Source organism: Dromiciops gliroides, chromosome 6, assembly GCF_019393635.1.
Source record: "Dromiciops gliroides isolate mDroGli1 chromosome 6, mDroGli1.pri, whole genome shotgun sequence".
NCBI lineage: Eukaryota > Metazoa > Chordata > Mammalia > Microbiotheria > Microbiotheriidae > Dromiciops > Dromiciops gliroides.
Genome location: NC_057866.1, coordinates 238,401,857 through 238,421,549, shown reverse-complemented (window position 1 = coordinate 238,421,549; position 19,693 = coordinate 238,401,857). Strand labels below are relative to the sequence as shown.

General features: G+C 37.5%; 1 pseudogene; it reads right to left on the bottom strand.

Annotated features, from left to right (window-relative positions):
* Positions 1–18,991: 18,991 nt before the first annotated feature.
* LOC122732247 lies at positions 18,992–19,241 on the bottom strand (annotated as a pseudogene).
* Between the last annotated feature and the right edge of the window lie 452 nt (positions 19,242–19,693).

Sequence of the window (19,693 nt, the reverse complement as noted above, 5' to 3'; positions counted from 1 at the left end):
AGGAACAGAAGAAAATAGGATGGAAGGAAATATATGGTTAGTAATCATAATTGTGATTGTGAATAGGATGAGCGAATCCATAAAACAGAAGCAGATAGCAGAATGGATTAGAGACCAGAATATGTTGTTTACAAGAGATGCAATTGAAACAGAAAGACATATAAACAGAGGTAAAATAAGGGGCTAAAGCATCGCTTTAGCTGAAGTTTAAAAAAAAGTACAGCAATTAACAATCATGATGTTGGCGGGGAGAAGCAAAAATAGACCTAATTTTAAGATTATTTTAGGGCAGCTAGGTGGCATAGTGGGTAGAGTACAGGGCCTGGAATCAGGAAAACTCATCTTCCCGAGTTCATATCTGGCCAAGGACAAATACTAGCTATATGACCCTGGGCAAATCACTTAAACTTGTTTGCTTCAGTTTCCTCATCTGTAAAATGACCTGGAGAAAGAAGGGCAAATCACTCTAGTGTCTTTTCCAAGAAAACCCCAAATGGGGTCATGAAGAGTCAGGCATGACTGAAATGATTGAACAACAATAAAAAAAGATAATCAGGGAAACTACATTTTGCTAAAAGGTACTTCTCATAGACAATGAAGTAGTACTAAAAATTATTGTAGCAAACTTCTCTGATAAAGACCCAATTTCTTAAATATATAGGTAACTGAGCCCAATTTCTAAAAATAAGAGCTATTCTCCAATTAATAAATGGTCAAAGGATAAGATCAGGCAGTTTTTAAAGGAAGAAATCAAAGTTATCTATAGTCATATAAAAATGCTCTAAATCACTCTTGATTCGAGAAATACAGATTAAAACAACTCTCAGGTACCACCTCACATGTATCAGAAGTGACAAATAACATGCTATTATGAAGCATCAGAATAGTACTTCTAGGTACTGGAAATTCAGTTAAGTGTAAGATAAAACTTTTTTAACAATGTTTGAGGGGATGTGAGAAAATAGGAATACTAGTGAATTGTTGGAGGAATTGTGAACTAGTCCAGCCATTCTGAAGAACAATTCAGAACTGTGCCCAAAGGGCTATAAAACTGTGCATTACCTTTTGATCCAGCAATACCACTAAAAAGTCTGTCTCTCAAAGAGATTAAAAGAAAAGGAAAATGACTTATATTTTTTTAAAAAGTATTTATTGCAACTCTTTTTGTTGTGGCAAAGGGTTGGAAATTGAGGGCATGCTCATCAGTTGGGGAATGGCTATACAATTTGTGGTATATGATTGTGATGGAATTCTATCATTTTGTATAAGAAATGACAAGCAGGATGCTTTCAGAAAAACCTGAAAAGATTTACATGAACTAGTAGCAGCAATATAATAATGATGATCAACTGCGAAAGGCTTAGCTACTATGATCAATACAACGATCCAAGACAATGCCAAAGAACTCATGATGAGAAATGTTACCCACCCCCACCAAGAGAACTGACGAACTCTGAGTGCAAATCAAAGTATAATTTTCTCATTCTTTTTCTTGCTTTTGTGACATAGCTAATATAGAAACGATTTGCATGATTTCACATGTATATTTGATATCATAACACTTGCCTTCTCAGTGACTGAAGGAGAGGCTAGAGTGAAGTGGAGAATTTGCAGCTAGATTTTTTTAAGTTAAAGGTAAATAAAACTTAATTTTAAAAAGATTGTGGCAATGGACAAGTCAGTGACTGGCTCAATTCTCATAGGTGCCAGTTTGGGGGATCCTAGGATATGGTTCATCTGGGCCAATGTCTAACATTTTTTTAACTCTAACACAGATTTCTCCTATATACATTTTCTCAGGTCTAGCTGTTCTAAAGTTCATCTTCTTAAGTGTTACTGCAATATTCTTACATAGTAGAATCAGTTCCGAAGGGGTTGGTTATCCAGCTGTGAAAATTCCACTAACATTGCTGGTAAAAATAAATTCCTATGAAAATGCTGGCATATTGAATCCATTTTTTTGTTTATTTGTTGTTCTTCCAGTGTCATCTGCAAATGCTCTCAAGATGATTGGCCTAGCTGAATTTCATTGCCAATGTTTTGCAGTTCCATTTTGTCTTCAAATACTTCACACCATTTTAAATGCTATATCCTTCCATGATCCAATGCAATGTTGTACAAATAAACTTGAACTATAAATCAATTTTTCCCTTAACTTTCATGTCTTTCTGCTCAGTAAATTACATTAAGTGTTTGTTTATTGACATGGTTTCTGATCTCTTTTGGTCTCCTTATTTTAGCGAATGATTTCCTTAAATTCTTTAAGAAATAGTGACAATGTCTACTTTTGTCCATTTCCCAATTTTCAGAATAACTTGTTTAAACACTAAGATAACAGATCTTAAGTGATAAGAGGTGTTATAATTGCACAAAAGGCTTTCTTTTCAGCTTCATCATTTATTCTAACTTGGTGTTGATTTTTACCTTTGCACTGATCATTATTCTAGCATCTCATTGACTCAACTGGTTCTCAAATGACAACTATCTCTTTAACTAATCATTTCCTGCCACTTAAAAATAGTTGATGTCACTTTTACATGAGTTTTTCTCATTACTCACCACATCTAGCTTAGAAGAGCTTTATTGACCTAGCCTTGGAGAACCCAGAATCACATTAGGCTATCATGAAGCATCAGAGTAGTACCTAGAAGATAAAACTTTTTGCATATAAAAATAGCTTTGGGGGCAGCTAGGTGGCGCAGTGGATAGAGCACCAGCCCTGGATTCAGGAGGACCTGAGTTCAAATCCAGCCTCAGACCCTTGACACTTACTGACTGTGTGACCCTGGGCAAGTCACTTAACCCCAATTGCCTCACCCCCCCCCAAAAAAAATAGCTTTACCCAAAAAAGAAAGGAAATTTCAGAAAATGTTATTGGTAGTATCTAGCTAAACTATGCCTCATTCCTCTTACAACTTCAATCCCCTAAAGGCCATCTCTCCAAAAAATTCAAGAAAGGCACAGTGCATATCATTATTTCAAGTTTTTTAATGGTTGACTTTAATCACCATGGTCAATCCAGATGGTTACAACACAATACAAAGTTAAATCCTTCAAACGTTTTTGGCCATAATCAATTTAGTTGTGTCACATAGATGTATCCTAAATTTTAAAAATTATTTTTGCTGGCAAAGAAATCTCCAAATATTTATATGGAGAATACTTTATTCATGTAGCTATTTAAGGGTATTCAATTGACTACATTTTGAAGGAATTCTAAAAAATAAATTCCAATTGTCTGGGTGAAAATTCTTGTTTTACTTTTAAACTTATTCTCTTATTTCAAAATAATAAAAAAATACTTCAACATATGGGTATCTTGGCTCATTGGGTTCTAGCTAATAAGCTAGAAATGCAGGAGCTATAAATCATAATTTTGTCTTTTCAGTTGGCTTGCTATCTAGTCTTTGTCTATATTTAATGACTTCATTTTTTCATAAAAATATTAAATATTCAAGTTGGAAGTTATTTCTTTGGTCATTCAATGCTTCTGTTAATTCTATCATTGTGGGCACTCCCTTCACTACTGCAGATCTCACCCCTTCTCAGACTTAGCACACGGTCTCCTAAAATTGCTGTGGCTGAAAAATGGATGACCCTGAAGCCAACTTTATGATTAATTTCTCCAAACTTAGCTTGGCCGATCTTCAGACAACAGACATCCAGTCTCTTGCCAGGCCTAGACTCAAAACATCTCCTGCTTGGTAGAAGCTGCCAGTGCTTGTGTTACAAAGACATAACCTTCAAGAACCAAAGAGAAAAAGGGTTTGCCTCCATGTCACAATGAAGGTGGACTTGAATCCTAAATGATAAAACCTTAGAAAGAAATGCGATCACTATCAGTCCAACAGATTTTGAAATTAAATTAGTTTATCATTTCTCAAAAATTTGGAGAACCAAAAGTCATATTAGTTGAAAATTCATATTAAGCAATAGAATTACATGAAAGATGTGGTATCATTTGTCATTATCATTAATAACCATTTATTGAAGTTCTGCTCTGTCCTTCCTAAGCATTGGAGATCCAATTAGGTATAAGAAATGGTGCCTACCTTCAAGGAGCATATAGTCTAATTGAGATCAGCCATTATATTAAAAGATAGATAACAATACAAGAGAGTACATCTTAATAGTTAAATAAATATAGACAATGAGTACTACCAAAGATCATGGCCTGTGATTTAACCATAGTACATTCAGGTATATATACTTGTGATTTCAATCATTTACATCATCTTAGCAAATTAAAATCTACTTCCCTTTTTCCATAGGCTTGATACACTAAAAAGCACCAAGTGAATGAGAAATTTAGTATTTCTTCTGTTCCTAGTCAACAATGAGCCCATGAAGGTAGTACAGTAGAAAACAATAGGAGGCAGAGGACCCATGTCTACTCTCACTCCGATGCCATGAGCCATCTAATTTCTCTTGGACACAGTTTTCCCATATATCCTTATACAGATAAGTCATTTGTGTGTGGATTGATTGATGGAAATAATAGTATTTAGCTCAGGGGTAGGGTAAGAAAGTGAGGTGGTGCAGGGCATAGGGTGCTGGGTATCATTGGTCCTTTGATCAGGAAATACAATTGTTATTATCCCCAGGTTGCAGGAGAAGAAACCGAGGCTCTTGGAGATTAATATTAATGATTAACTAATATGATTAATAATATAAAACTAATTAATTATCTTTCACATAATTAAATCAAGTAAGTATCTTTCACATAATTAAATCAAGTAAGTAAGGCAACGCTCCTGCCTCCACTTTGCCTCTCAGTGAGAGGGCAAGCAGAGCAAGATAAGCCTAAAGAGATAAACTGGCACCAAATCATGGTGATAGTCACCATAATAAAACAAAAAATTCTCTAAAGTTAAAAACTTTCAGACACCTATGCCATTAACTTAATGGTATTTAATTTAAAATAGTTTATCAGGTTGATTCTCAGCCTGAATTGAAAATAAATGGTTGATTAATAACTATGGCATCCCCATACTGTCTTGTGACCAATGCATAAAAGCAAAGAAAATTCAGTTTCTTACAAGTATTACTAAGTTGCTAGAAGGAAGCTTTTGCACCTATGAACTCTCATAATACATTGTTTATACCTTTTATTTTCTCCTATTCTTTCTCCCATTACATACAACGCCCCTTGCAAGATCTGGTGGGCAGGGACAATATCTTAATTATCTTTGTATTTCTCCACATTTTGCATAGAGTATTGCTAATAATAGTTATCTAATAAATGTTTGACTAATTAGTGAATTACTATTTATTTTTAAATTTTTTTGTGAATTACTATTTATAATGAAAATAAAATATAACTAATTAAAATCAATTATGAGGGGCGGCTAGGTGGCTCAATGGATAAAGCACCGGCCCTGGAGTCGGGAGTACCTGAGTTTAAATCCGGCCTCAGACACTTAACACTTACTAGCTGTGTGACCCTGGGCAAGTCACTTAACCCCAATTGCCTCACTAAAAAAAAAAATCAATTATGAGACACTATTCTAGGTGCTAACGGTACAAGGAAAAAACTAAAGGATCTTTGTTATCAATCAACTCAGAAAATTGTCATTCTAGTTGATATAATATGGAAGTATCAGAAAGAAAATAACAAGAATGAAGATGCACCTTATTCAGCCTGTTCCAGATTACCTAGTTGCGATCTATCATTTCCTTTTTATTAATAGGAAAGATGAGATTCTGCACAGAATCCCATGTCTTTTTATTTGTCTAAAGATTTGTAACACTATGTCTCAAAATACTTATTGTTACCTGATGATTTAGATTTGGGCAATATTATATAGAGATTTATACCACATATTTTCTGGGCCTAGAGATCTGTTATCCTTGGGGACACCACACATTTTGCCTTTCCTTGTCCTCTCTACCCCTCCCCCTGTTATCGAGACCCATTCTGAGCTGCTCACACCTCTTGTATTACGTAGGAGCCACCAACTTTATTGCTCCCAATTACATGAAAAACTACCATGCCTTAAGATCTACCCTGCCACTGAATATTTTTTTTTAGCTTTTTTGTGTGTGGGGCAATGGGGTTAAGTGACTTGCCCAGGGTCACACAGCTGGTAAGTGTCAAGTGTCTGAGGCCAGATTTGAACTCAGGTACTCCTGAATCCAGGGCTGTTCTTTATCCACTGTGCCACCTAGCCGCCCCTTCTGCCACTGAATCTTAAAGTCCTCCAGGTCTTGCCACCTGCTCTTGCCTCTACGATTTCTATACCCTGCTGGCCTATCATGCTGATACCACTTAAGGACCTCTGGACCTTTGCATATGTCCTGCAACTGAATCTTCTTTTATATACTTTCTCAGTTAAAATATAAACTCCTCAAGAGTAAGTCTATCTCACTTTTTCTATTTGTATTCTTGGTGCTTCACACAGTACCTGGTATGTAGTAGGTGCTTAATAAATGTGAATTGAGTCATTGTATGTATGTAGCAAAAGTTCATAGTTTTATATATGATCTTTTTTTGTCCTTTATATATTGAAATATTAGTATTTGCTGATTGGGCTCATGATAAAATGAAAGCTTTAAATAAAAAATTTTAAAGACACCTCCAAAAATGTGAAATTATTGGAATTGTACCTGAAAAGAAGAGAATTTGGCTATAATAATACATCTTCCACTCTATTTGTTCCCACCACCCACTTTTCTTCCACCCATCCCTTGCCTCACCTGCAATGAAGTGCAACTATCTTTGAGATGGATGGAATGTGGCAACAACAAAATAAATCCTTCTTTCCATTGCCAGATTTTCCCTGTCCTTTTCTGGTTATAACAGAATTAAATATTAAAGGCCTCCAGTTGCTCTTTTCCCCTCACTTTCCATCCAGCATAAGTGATTAAACAGAAAAGACTTTCTCTTCTGCTTTCCAAATTCCAAGTAGCATTTAAAAAGAAAAAAGAAAGGTTCCAATAAACAATGGGGATGTGAGCCAGTTTGGGTGGGTACATAACATTTTCTTCCGTGTTTCCAAGAAGTCACCCAACTATGCCTATTCCCAAGTGTAGCTGAGTACAGAGTGAAGCAAAGAATCGAGGCAATAATTCGGATGCGCTTTTCCATGCACATACAAACACACATATTCCAAAAGAAACATTGAAAGAAATTTGTGGGGTTTTTTTAAGTGCATCTGCTGTAGAGTTATCCTCTTCCTGTGGAGTCAAGATAGGCAGAAAAATTATGAGTGGGCAGGCAATTAAATGAAACTTTCAGAAAGTGTCACAGATCTGAATTTCTCTAATCATCTCTTGAATCATTAGCATCAACATGAAGCAAGGGATTCAGTTTCTAATAAACTAATAGAACTTAAACAAAAAAAGAAAAGAAAAGAAAAAAGATCAGGATACCACGCCAGTGAAGTCAAATTTCCCCCAGCAGATCCAAATATTCTAGTTTCACAGTACACATAAAACCTTTTACACAGCTCTCTTGGAAGGGGCACTTCCAGTGATCCACCCATAGCTTTTTTTTTTTTTCCCTTAACCTTTAAAAGTCTTAATACCCTGGATAACTTTACACACTACACCTCTCAACTATAGATGAGGCTTTTTAGGTCCAAGTTAAATGTTGTTTTAATTTTGAAAAGAGAAAAGAATGATTTAGCAAACTAATTGAATACATTTTCTCACGTAGATTAAGGTTTAGAAAACTCCTTCTTTCTCAAGATGCGGCTTAGTTGTTAAGCCACAGCTTACCTGGGCCTTTGACAGAAGTTACATCAGAGGATCCCTGTCAAGTTTCCTTTTGAATGTGGTAAATGAGAGAGCACTTTAACAGACTCGAACTTAGAGTCCAAATCATTGGTTTTCCTCCAGGCTTCTTCTGTCTCCACATCTTTGTTTTCTCTCTTGATTCACAGTCCATCTTAAAAATAAAGAAAGGATAGTCCCTGTGTTTTCTTTGGTATAGGGACCTCCCAGCAAGGAAGGGCCCCCTAGCCATGCAGATGCACAACAATTCAGCATATCCTAGTCTTAGAGAGTTACCCGAAAGGTGAAGTGACATTCCCAGGGTTACATGTGTCTGAGGCAGGATTTGAACCTAGGTCCTCCGGACTCCTGTGCTCCTCTTCACTTCTCCAAGATTATTCCTATTTACTTTTCATCCTCTGAAATACCTTTCAAACAATAAACACAATACCATTCTTACAATTGAGATGTGGAATAACAAATCACATTATCTTAGTTTGTTGCAATAATCACACAGAACAATTCAATAATTGATTGTTAAATCACTGGCTACCATTCCATTTCTGCATTGCTATAGGCAAATACATAAATAAATGAATGAATGGATAAATAAATACATGCCTAAGTGGATGGATGGATGGATGGATGGATGGATGGATGGATGGATTTGATGGTGAGTGGATCTGGGCCTGTGTTTTCATTGATGTTGGCAATTTCCAATACCAATAAAGATCAGCAACTTTTCTGAGACTTTTAGTCTTAGAGAGCTGCTTTGGGAGACTGAGGAGTTAAGCAATTTACCACAGTGAATTTGTGTTGGAGGCAGGACCTGAACCCAGATCTCTCTGACCCCCATGGCATCTCTCTAGAGGTAACCAACTTGACTCATAGAACCCTTTAGATTTGAACCTTTCACATTCTTTATTTATGAGGTTATGTGCCATTTGGCTCTTTAAATTGCTTTTCAATTGTTATAAGGAGAATACATTTTCCGTAAGTGTTAGTGACCTTAGTCACATTTCTTTCCTTAGTTCTTATTTGACAGCTGGGAAAGTGATCTCTTTTTTCTTAGATTTTCTGATGGAAAAGCAATTATATTTTAAATAGTGTTTCAATTATGTCCCCCATGAGTCCAGTGGAAGCAAATCTGGCTTTCTCAGCTCCTTACCACCTACCAATGGACATGAAACATTTTTTGAAACTAGTTTAATGAACAATTAGGAATGACAAGAGGGTATTGTACACAAGTCAAAAATTAAGACAAGAAGTAACAAATATAGTCTACACTTAACATATGTATACCACCTGTGTAATCAGTTTTACTGTATCTGACAGAAAAGACAGATACATTTTATATGAAAAAAATTGGTTAGTTCAATCAGACCATTAATACTGGTTGTAGGTGTATCTTGACAGTCCCATCTAGATGTACATTAGTTCAAATACTGAGAGGTGTATCTACTTTAGGACTTTGTCTCTATAATAGACCTGTAATAGGTCCCAACCCTTAATCCCAGGGGAATCAGAACCACGGGGTTGTGGTATACCTTTCCACCAACAAAACAAAACAAACAAACAAAACAACTTGGTCTCATGTGGAGAGACAACAGGGGGACAGAAGGGGCAAAATGACCCACTGACCCACTCAGGGAGAATTTCTTGCTGCCTCTGCTATGACCTTACCAACACCCTTGGTCCTAAAAGATGAGCTCTCAATGATAGGCAGTAGTCAGAGCTCACTGCCGTGAAAAACAACAGGTTCTCAAGTCAAGCCCTGAGCTATAACAAAGAGCCCAGTCCTAAACCAGGAGCTCCTGAGCTTAGGGACCAATGACCAATGTTGCCATGATTCAAACAACATTCAGGGCAGTATTCTATTATCTATATACTTTCACGTTTGCAAATTTGTGAGAGGTGATAAGCAAGCTAAATTGGATGTGGCCCAGAATTTCTGAATTTATTTTTAAACTTAAAATAATTTCATTATGAATTTTAGGTGATTATAAAATTGAATATATATACAAAATTATTTTTAATAAAATGTACTTTAACATACAAATAGCAATAACAACTTGTCATTGAACACTTTTTATATCTCTTTCCTTTTTTTTTAAAGTAATAAACATCTTTATTTATAGTTTTGAATTGCAATTTTTATCCCTCCTTCCCTTCCTCCCCTCACCCCTCTCTAAGGTAGAAAACAATCAGAAATGGGTTATGCATGTGCAATTATGGAAACATTAACATATTAGTCATTTTGTATAAGAAAACTTGAATACAAGAAAAAATGAAAGAAAGTGAAAAATAGCATGCTTCAGTTTGTGTTCCATCAATATCAGTTCTTTCTTTGGAGGTAGATAATATGTTTAATCAATAGCCCTTTGGGATTATCTTGGATCATTGTATTGTTGAGAATAGTCAAGTCATTCACAGATCTTCATCAAACAATATTGCTGTCTCTGTACAATGTTCTCCTGCTTCTGCTCACTTCTCTATACATCAGTTCATACAAGTCTTTCCAGGCCTTTATGAAGTCACCCTGCTTGTCATTTCTTATAGCACAATAATATTCCATCACCATCATATACCAGAGCTTATTTAGCCATTACTCAATTGATGGGCATTCTTTTGATTTCCAATTCTTAGCCACCACAGAAAGAGCTTCTATAAATATTTTTTGTACAAATAGGTTTTTTCCCCTTTTTGGGGATGGCTTTGGGATATAAACCTAGCAGTGGTATTGCTGGATCAAACGGTAAGCACAGTTCTATAGCTCTTTGGGCATAGTTCCAAATTGCTCTCCAGAATGGTTGGATTTTTTCACAACTTCACCAACAGTGGATTAGAGTCCCAGCTTTCCCACATCCCCTTCAACATCCAATATTTTCCATTTTTGTTATATTTGCCACTCTGGCAGGTATGAGGTGATACCTCAGAGTTGTTTTGATTTGAATTTTTCTCATCAATTAGTGATCTAGAGCACGTTTTCATATGATTATAAATAGCTTTTATTTCTTTGTCTGAAAACTGCCTGTTCATATCCCTTGACCACTGATCAATTGGAGAATGACTTGTATTTTTATAAATTTGACTCAGTTCTCTATATAATTGAGAAATGAGGCCTTTATCAGAGATATTTGTTTCAAAAATTCTTTCCCAGTTTTCTGTTTCCCTTGTAATCTTGGTTACATTAATTTTGTTTGTGCAAAAACTTTTGAATTTTATTGGAAAAGTCTTTGTTTTGAATGACAGGAAGGGAATGGAAACACACAATTGGCAGCAATCACCAATGAATGACTATTTGAGTTAGCATAAGAAAAAAAAGGATCATACTTTGAGGCATACTCATTGCAATATGATGGAGACAACATGGAAGTCAAAATTTTAAAGTATACAAAAAGACTTTTTTCTAATAGAAAATATGCAGATAGAATGATGTGCTCCTAGATAAACTGGCATAAATGTGTTTGGAGATTTTTATGAAAGGTGTATGCCAGAATAAAATGACAAGTCATAGCAGGTGTAAGACCTGTAGCCAATTTTATAGGGAATGAAAGGTTTGGGAGAGGAGGTTGGAAAGAGAGAAACAGAAGCTATGAATTTGGTCAAGGGCAATTGATACTCTTAAGTACATGCTTAGCTTTCCTGGATAATATTTTACAATCTTGAATGTATGCATATAAATTGAAAAGTCCCTATTATAGCTAGTTTTGTTATATAGTGAAACTTCCCTGATCTGGAACAATTATAAAGAAATCCCATATACATTCATTAAAAGTCTGATTTATGGCATCATTTAAAAAATAAGTTAATTTTTATTATTTTTAAGTACATATAGTAACTAATGGCTAACACAATGCAACAAATGAAGTGTTTTATAGAATCTGCTTTAAAGAAGAGAAAAGATAGATTTGTGTGAATGAAGAAACATTGATAAGGTAAATGAACACAATTTTCCCTATTTTTATAATTTGTATATTTCACAAGCAATATTGTCTATGCTAATAAGCAGGTATTATTTAAGAAACCCTTTTCATAACTCTTGCAAAAATAAACTTTGGATTAATCTCTACCTCAGTTTTCATATTTATTAGAATTCTAATTAATTACCAATCAATTAACCTCTACACAAATATATAATATATAAATGGAATACAAGTTAACTTTAGAGAGGAAAAGGAGAAGTCACTAATGGGGGAGGGGAACCAGAAAAAACCTCATTCTATATAGTTTCCATTTTGAGAGGGTTTTCTGTTTGTTTGTTTGTTTGGGGTTTTTGAGAAAATCAGGGTTAAGTGACTTGCCCAGGCACACACAGCTAGTTAGTGTATGAGGATGGATTTGAACTCAGGTCTTCCTGACTCCAATGCCGGTTCTTGATCCACTGTGCCACCTAGTTGCCCAATAATTTCAAATTTTTTGGACTATATTTGTGATTTCATTGGATTAGGGAACTGGGAGATGAGGAAGCTCTCTCTGCTTAATGCAGGTTGGCACCTGCTCTGCAAGTTAAAGTCTTAAAGATTTGTCTGAGATGCACAAGAACTTAAGTAACTTTCTGGGAGCATATAAGAGAAGGGATCTGAACCCAGATCATCCTGTCTCCAAGACCAGTTCACTATAGACTATTCCACGCTGCCTCTTGTTCTTTGTCTACCTAGATAATTTAAACTATAGATTACATTTTATCCAGTATTGTAGGCTTACAAAGTATTTTAAATTCATAATCGGAAAATGATTTAAAAACTGAAATGACTGGTTGTATGAATTATAATTGGTTAAAAGGGTACAATGTGGGGCAGCTAGATGGCGCAGTGGTTAAAGGTACTGGTCTTGGATTCAGGAGGACCTGAGTTCAAATCCGGCCTCAGACACTTGACACTTACTAGCTGTGTGATCCTGGGAAAGTCACTTAACCCCCATTGCCTCACAAAAAAAAAAAAAAAAAGGGTGCAGAGTTAAATTGACAAATCACCTCAATCACTACTCCCAATCAGAGTATCACACCACTTTGGTGCATTACCAGGCCTCACACTTTAGGCTTCTGCGGCAACAGAGGGTCTTCTCTGAAAGGGTTTCCCTACCCCTGAGCTTCAACAGACATAAGGTACATTGTGAGGATTAGGGAACTTTGCTTCTGAGATCTCAGGAAACAAATTGCCTGTGTTACTGGTAGGGTATCGCCCCCACCATCTTTTTTTTTAGGGCAATGAGAGTCAAATGACTTGCCCAAGGTCACACAGCTAATAAATGTCAAGTGTCTGAGGCTGGATTTGAACTCAGGTCCTCCTGAATCCAGGGCCAGTGCTTTGTCCACTGCACCACCTAGCTGTCCCCTCTCCCACAACATCTTGAGAAAAGTATCCTGGACAGGTACAGAGTGAGAAGACAGCTTCCCCCACTCCTACCCCTCCCCAGGTCTCAGAAACCTAGGAAATTTTACATTGCTGAGAGTCAGAAGCAGTGAGAATCTATACTGACTCCATGCTTATACATTAGAAGACCCAGGATAATTAATCCGATGCTATTCTTTTAATAGGAATCAGTGGGCTTTGTATGTTCAGGATCTTATCATACATTTTTTAGATAAAATTTTGAGTTCCAATTTTTTTCTCTCTCTCCCTTGCCCTTCCCCCTCCCCAAGATGGTAAGCAATTTGATATAGGTTATATATGTGCAATCACGTAAAACCTATTTTGATGGTATTTTGGTTTTTTCCAATTACATAAAAAGACACTTTTAAACATTCTCTTTTTATATGTTCAGGATAAAGAAGCATATTTTTTTATCATCTAGAACTTGGATAGAGATGTGTGCGCGTTGTTGAGCTGAGGATTCTCACGACTACCTACTATGTATTTCATAGTTCCATTTATACTATAGGTTCATTACTAAAGTAAACATTCCCCCACACTCTATATTATAATAATCCTCATTTAATACTTATCTCTACAGAGAAATTCTGTAGTTATATTATGGGTTCAGGCTTGCTGGAGCCTAAAATCTAGGCTAAAAGATCCCAGGAATCCTGGCATGCACTATAGATTTAGGAGTTAGTCAATAAGCATTCATTAAGCACTTCCTATCTGTGGCACTATTCTAAACATTGAGAACACAAAGAAAGGTAAAAGCAAGGTCCTTTGGGGGCAGCTAGGTGGCGCAATGGATAGAGCACCAGCCCTGGATTCAGGAGGATCTAAGTTCAAATCCAGCCCCAGACACTTGACACTTACTAGCTGTGTGACCCTGGGAAAGTCATTGAACCCCAATTGCCTCACCAAAAATAAAGGTCCTTCCTTTTCCTTGAGTTTAGAGAAAAGTTCACAGTACATGGAAATTGGGTGTGGGGGGCAAAGGGGGTTAAGTGACTTGCCCAGGGTCACACAGCTAGTAAGTGTCAAGTGTCTGAGGCCAGATTTGAACTCAGGTACTCCTGAATCCAGGGCCGGTGCTTTATCCACTGCACTACCTAGCCGCCCCCTAGTACATGGAAATTGGGGAAGGGGAGAGTTGTCCCCCACCTCGCAGACTTATTACTAACCAGCTCACCTCCTTTTTTCTCATTCTGAACAGAGGACCTGACCTTCTACTTTACTGAAAAAGAAAATAGAGGACATTCCTCCAGAACACTTTCTTCTCCCTCATGCCACACAACATGTTGGCCATAGATACTTTTGTCAATTATCTACTAAGGCAAAGATTTCAAGGAGGTACCCATGTGGAAGAAACCAAAGAGAGTAACATGATTATCATGAGCAATGGTAGCTTTAATTCTTTGTAGCTAGTAGGTGTGAGTCCTGGCTTTACGACTTCCTAGCCATGTAATCATGGGCAAGTCACATAAGTGATGAGTTCTCTGACCCTCTGATCTCCTCATAAGTAATACTGAGATAATGCAGCTTATAACTACCTATCTGGACACACCACTGTGAGAAAAATGCTCTGTAAATAATAAAGTGCTATATATAGAATAGAGGCCGTGTGACGTAGTGAAAAGTGCAATGGTATTGGACTCAAATGTGGTACTTACTAACTTCATGACAAACAAATTAGTAAACCCATTTGAAAGCTCCTTTTTAAAAAAATAAATAAATAAAATGGTCACAGTGGATAGAGTGCTGGGCCTGGAATCAAGAAGACCTGAATTAAAATCCTGCCTCTAACACTAAGTAGTTGTATGACCTTGGGAAAGTCACTTAATCTCTGTTTGCCTTAGTTTCCTAGTCTGAAAAATAGGGATAATGTACCTCAAAGGGTTTCTGTGAGAATCAGATAGGATAATATATATGATAGTAATATATAATATAATAAATATAATATATGAAATGTTTTACAAACCTTAAAAATGATATTAAATGTTAGTTATTATTACATAACTTACAGAACTATTATTAGGGAAATAACTTTTTTTTAAAGAGTTATAGATATTAGAATTTAGTTAGTCATTTCAGTCATGTCTGACTCTTCATGACCCCATTTAGGGTTTTCTTAGCAAAGATACTGGAGTATTAGCCATTTCCTTCTCCAGCTCATTTTATTTTTTAGGACAATGAGGGTTAAGTGACTTGCCCAGGGTCACACAGCTAGTAAGTATCAAGTGTATTAGTCCAGGGCCTGAATACAGGGCCAATGTTTTATCCACTGAGCCACCTAGCTGCCCCCTCCAACTCATTTTAGAGATGAGGAACTGAGGCAAACAAGGTTAAGTGACTTGCCCTGGGTCACACAGCTAGTCAGGGCCTGAGGCCAGATTAGAACTGTGAGAAGATGAGTCTTCCTGATTCCAGGGCCAGCACCCTATCCGCTGCGCCATTTAGTTGCTTTGGTATTAGATATTAGAATGCCCAGAAAATAATTTTAAAAGGAGCCAGAAGGGGCAGTGAGGTGGCACAGTGGATAAAGTACTGGCCTTGGATTCAGGAGGACCTGAGTTCAAATTCAGCCTCAGACACTTGACACTTAACTAGCTGTGTGACCCTGGGCAAGTCACTTAACCATCAGTGCCCTGCAAAAACAAAAACAAAACAAAACAAAACAAAAAAAAACCCAAAAGGAGTCAGAAGAAGGCCTCTGGCACATTGGATGGTGTCTCTGTGAAGGATCTATGGAAAGCAAAGGGAAAGTATCAAATAGGATAAGAAAATGAGGAGGGGTCTCACCCCATAGTAAGAGGTGCTGGTTGAAATTCTTTTCTGGGACGACTTTGTTTTGTATACACTGCTGATTCAGGGGACAGTCAGATCGGCAACACCTTGCTCATGGATCTATCAAAGTGTTGTTTTATTCTGTATGAGAACCTTTAGAAGCAGCTCCTCCCTTCTCATTAACACCAGACTGGTCTCAAGCATCACCAAACTTTTTCTATCTACTGTTTTGGCTGGGGAAATGGAACCATAGAGGAGAGGACTGATTCAACAAGAGCGTGCATTTTTAAGTGCATGCAAAGGCAAAAATCAAATGGCCTCTGCCCTCAATGAGCTTATATTCTATTGGAGGGGAACAATACGTATCTAAGAAAATGAAAAGCAAAATATATCTTTTTTTTTTTTTTGCAGGGCAATGGGGGTTAAGTGACTTGCCCAGGGTCACACAGCTAGTAAGCGTCAAGTGTCTGAGGTCTGAAGCTGGATTTGAACTCAGGTCCTCCTGAATCCAGGGCCGGTGCTTTATCCACTGCACCACCTAGCTGCCCCCAGCAAAATATATCTTAAGAGGGTACTAGCAACTAAGGAGATGGGGACACGACAGGCTTTCTGTGAGAAGCGGCATTTGAGCTGAGCTTTGAAAGAAGATAAGGTAGAGATGAGAAGGAAGTGCATTCCAGTCATGGTGACTGCCTGTACAAAGGCATGGAGATCGAAGATGGAACATCTGGTACAGGGAACAGTAAACAAGCTGGTTTTTCTGGAACAAAGACTGTGTGAAGGAGAATGACGGACAAATAGCTCTGAAAGCCAAACAGAGGAGTTCATGTTAAATCCTGGGGGCAAGAATGAGCCACTAGAATTTGGGGGGAGGGGAGTCATGTAACAGTAAGCTCTCCCACCGGCATCCAAACTCTTCAGAGCCAATCAAGTCCCAGCACAGCTTTGTTGTCATTCAGGAAAAATGAACCTAACTTGCAGGGGGAGAGGAGTTAAGGCATTACTCCCACCATTCATGTTTGCTTGTTGTCTCCCTTGTAAGGGGCTAAAATTCTAGCTAGTCTGTCTAAAATATCTAATGAGTGGTCGCCAGTAAGCAAGAGTTTAGACTTTTAAGCATTTATTAAGGAGAATAAGAATTTGGTGAAGAGAGAGAAAGGCCTAGATTCATCTATCTATCAAAGGGAGAGTTCATCTTTAGCTCCACTCTCAACCAGAGTCCTGTCAAAAAAAGAGCGAGAGCACCAGTCTCACCCCCTCTTCCTCCCACAAGCAAACATCACTTCCTGATGCCAAAGAGCCCCTTGCCCTCAGACACCTTCTCCTCACGGCAGAGGGTCCTGCAGTAAGTCTCCAGCAGGTGGCATCATTCCAATCGTTACACCCTATTTGAGTGAGCTTCTTGAGGCCAGGGACTGTTTTTACCTCTCTTTGTTTCCCTAACTCTTCCCAGAGTTCCTTGCTCATCGTATGCATAAATACTTATTGACTGACTACCTGACCAAATACACTCAGTAGCCATGTCTAAAAATGACTGTCTCGGGGGCAGCTAGGTGGCGCAGTGGATAAAGCACTGGCCCTGGAGTCAGGAGTACCTGAGTTCAAATCCGGCCTCCAACACTTAACACTTACCAGCTGTGTGACCCTGGGCAAGTCACTTAACCCCAATTGCCTTACTAAAATAAATAAATAAAAATTAAAAAAAATAAAGAATAAAAATGACTGTCTCTTTTTGGACCTTGTGTTTATTACTGCTCTGTTGGGAGATGGGTTAAATGCATCATTATTGTTTTCTGGAGATATTGTTGATCATGAACATTGATCAGACAACTGTGAATGCCTTAACTATTCTCAGAAATCCAATGATCCAAGACAATTCTTTTGATATTTCTACACCAAACTTTGTGTATGTGAGTTCAATTTTCCTTTGACCATTTTGGATAAGAGTGAATTTCATCTAAAGCCTACCTTGTCCTCCCCTTATTCCATATTTGTATACTCTTCTTCTGAAGCAACCCAGTTATTTGAAATAATAAGTTCTCTCTCCCTCCTTCTTCCTTTGTACATTAGTATATTCTTCCCTTCCCCTGCCAACTTCAAACCCTCAGAACAGAGCTAACCAATCCCAGGAAGCTATGTTTTTCTTAAACTTCTTCAATACCCTTTGAAGACATTAAGATTTTAAAGGAACCTTGTTTCTTCTCCCTCTATTAAATTATTAGCACTACTTGATGTAATTCCTTCCAGTTGCTCAAATAAATTTACCTTTTGGTTTTATAGGAATCCAATGATCCTGAAACAATTTCTCATTGACCTTCCCCCTACCCAGGCCAGTTGTCTTTTATATCAGATATCTTGCATTTTCTTTTTTTAATCATTTTCTTTTGTTCTAATATTTCTTGCTTTCTCATAGAATCATTTATTTCTGTTTAGTCTTTTCTACTTTTCAAGGTTTTCATTAAGGTTTACCAATTTTTCTTCTGAGCTATTTATTCTCCTTCCAATTTTTTTTTCCACAACAGCTTTTATTTCTTCTAGGTTCATATATGCTTTGTGGAAAGTTCTTTTTTTTTCCTCTTTAAGTCTCTGCTTGCAGTTGTTACAGTTATTCTTTGCTCTTTGGGGGAAAATATTTATATTTGTGAAAACATTTTTTACATTGCTCAATGTTTTATTTACTCATCTCGCCAATTGCTGAATTCTGGCTTTGGGCCATGGCTTTTTTTGTCTCCTGCTACACTGTTAGATGAAAAGGTTGGCCCTGCTTGATCTCACTTTGGGTCCTTTGAGTTCTTGTACTATCCTCTACCTCAAGGAGTTAGGTTTCCCTGGATCATTGGGGTTTAGAGTTTTGGGTCTTCAAGGCCCTGTCTAGAACCTCTGGACAAGGTGCTATGGGTCTAGGGAATGCAGGTCTGAGTGCCATGGTGTTGAATGTTTATCACCAGGGAGCCTGTTATTGTTTCCAGACGCTTCCATGGTCTCCATCCTGTGGTCTTCTGACCATCCTAGACCCTTCTTAAAGGATCCCTCTTTTCTTGCTGCCTCTGGACACAGGGCTTTGTAGCCTTTTGTTGTTGTTGTTGTTGTTGTTTTTCTGATTTATTAAGACATATTCCACAAGATTTCTTCAATTAGAAATTCATTGAAACAATACCATCATTTTTTGCCAGCTGGAAAATAGAGTCATCAAATTCTTCCATTCTACGAATTGCTCCACAAATTGCATAAGTTTTAAATTGGCCATTGAATCTGTCTGTGACCTTGGTAATCTCAGCCATGTTCATCTGGATGGACGTGTGGTCCTTGGCCCCGACAATCCTGTTGCTCATGAGCTTTTCTGGGCACGTACAGATCCACGAACTCACTGGCGTGGTTCTGCATGTCGGCAGCTGAAGGAACCGAATGCAAACTCAAAAGCGACGGAAGAGAAAAAGCCGTAGTCTTTTCGTGTCTGTGGCCTGCTTATGGTTGTATTGGGACTTCCACTGACTCTGGCTTTGCTGTTAGATTAATTTCCTATTGACTCTGGGCTTTTGGCTACCCTCTTGTGCATTCTGGGATGGAAGAAGTCACTGTAGTTTCTCACTGGATTTTTGATTATTCTAACCTATAGGAACTTTGAGGGTTTGCTGGAGTAGAAATGTAGGAGTTAGTCAGTCTGCCTCCAAGTTCAGGTGGCCATCTTGGTCAGAAGTCTCTCTGTTCACATTTTCATTAAATATTCTTTTTTTTTAACTTTTCTAAAAATTGTATGGAAATAAGTTTGGCATGTGATCAGTAATTATTGATATCTTCTTATGAGCCTAGAGGATGGGGGTGGTATCATAAATGAT